Source organism: Asparagus officinalis, chromosome 5 (genome assembly GCF_001876935.1).
Source record: "Asparagus officinalis chromosome 5, Aspof.V1, whole genome shotgun sequence".
In the NCBI taxonomy this organism is placed as follows: Eukaryota; Viridiplantae; Streptophyta; class Magnoliopsida; order Asparagales; family Asparagaceae; genus Asparagus; species Asparagus officinalis.
Window position 1 is genome coordinate 59,549,857 of NC_033798.1, and position 1,875 is coordinate 59,551,731.

The window sequence follows — 1,875 nt, forward strand, 5'->3', positions numbered from 1 at the left end:
GAACAAAAAAGAACACATGGATTTAATGAGGTTCGACAATGTGTCTATGTCCTCAGGAGCCATACTATACAATTCTTTTGATTAATTGAAGAAGGAATACAAGCACTAAAACTAGGGTTTAAGCTCTCTGAGATTCTCTCAAAAGCTCTCTTTTTCTTATCTTCTGACTTTTTTTCGACGTTCTAATTAACCCTAGAAACATATAGGTATATATATGAATCCCAGCCCAAACAGAATTCAAAACGGTTTAGGAAACTGCCAGCCCGACTCGCGGTCGACCGTCGAACCAGTCGTGGTCTACCGGATAAACGACAGAAATCCAAAAACGCCTACAGGGTCTTGCGGTCGACCGGACCATCTGTCGCGGTCGATCGGAAAAAGTCCAGAGACTTTTCCTGTCTCGTGAACGTTCGCGGTCGACCGTACCAACCGCCGCGGTCGACCGTAGCTTGTCTTGACTGTTTCCTTCATCTTCCTGATTCCAGCATCGGTTTCAGCTTTAGGTCTACACTTAGACTAACACCCATTAATTTTTGACATACTTACTTTATTTATTCTAAAATTAGTTTGTCTATTTTGATAGATAACTTATGTCTATTTTTGTTATTTTTACTTATAACAATCTTTAAGCATAATTTTACTAAATGCCTTGCTACTTTGAAAGTAACTTATAATATATGATTACCAAAAAAACCATTTTCAACAGTTTATATAAGTTGCTTCTAGAATGTATAAACAACTTGTGATAAGCTCATACTGATCACCATTTTGCACCTCTACATAACTTAGAATAATTGCACTTAAATACCCTATATTTTCCCTATGTTGCATTTATATACCCTCAGTTATTTTTGGCAGCAGTAATATACTCTAAAGTTCTTAATACTTGCACTTATATACCCTCACTTATTTTTGGCAACGCTTGTATATCCAAGAGCTTTTAAAATCTGCACCTAAATACCTAAAGTTTTTAAAACTGACACTTAAATATCTTAAAGATTTTAAACTTCCACTTAAATACTCCAAGTTTGCGTAACTGATGATATTTAAGTGCGGATTTTTTTAAACACTTTAGGGTATTTAGGTGCCAGTTTTAAGAACTTTAGGTTGTTTAAATGTTGCTAAAAAAGTACGGAGATATAATTGTAAGTTTTAAATAATTTAGGGTACGTACATCAGTTCTGTCAAAAACGGGTGAGGGCATATAACTGCGAAGTAAGAGAAAGTATAGGGCGTTTAAATGAAAATAAGACTTTAAACTCTGTACGTAGCAAGAAAATAGCCATATCTGTTCAAGTCTTGGTATCAAGTCCTAATCCTAACTTCCCAGCACCAGTGATCACTTACTAATGAAGCCCTAACCACCCAATTAGTCCGAAAGACACCCACCGATGGCAAAACTCGTAATAAAACCCTAAAACCAACCCCATTCATCCGAACACTCCACTACTTTACTCCCCCTCCCTCCATTCTCACTCCCCTCATCCCCTTCTCTCTCCTCCACCATCCCAACCACAATGAGGCTCCTCCTCCCCCTCCTCCTCCTCCTCCTCGTATGTCCAGATCAGCGCCCCGTTGAGCTCCGCGGAAGCCGAGGCCCCCGCCACCGCTCCCGCCCCGGTCAACCTCACCTCCGTCCTCTCCAAGAACGGATGCAAGATGTTCGCCGATCTTCTGTCCTCCACCGGCGACGTGCTAAAAAGCCTACGAGGACACCGTCGACGGCGGACTTACCGTTTTCTGCCCCGTCGACGGAGCTGTGAAGGCTTTCGGCCCCAAACTCAAGAACCTGACCGGCGACGGCAAGGCATCCCTGCTGCTGTACCACGCCGAGCCGGTGTACAACAGCCTGCAGATGCTCAAAGACAACAACGG

The 1,875-nt window shown here is 42.1% G+C and overlaps 1 pseudogene; it reads left to right on the forward strand.

The window, feature by feature from the left end:
• Window positions 645–1,875, forward strand: part of LOC109841882 — an 8,479-nt pseudogene continuing 7,248 nt past the window's right edge.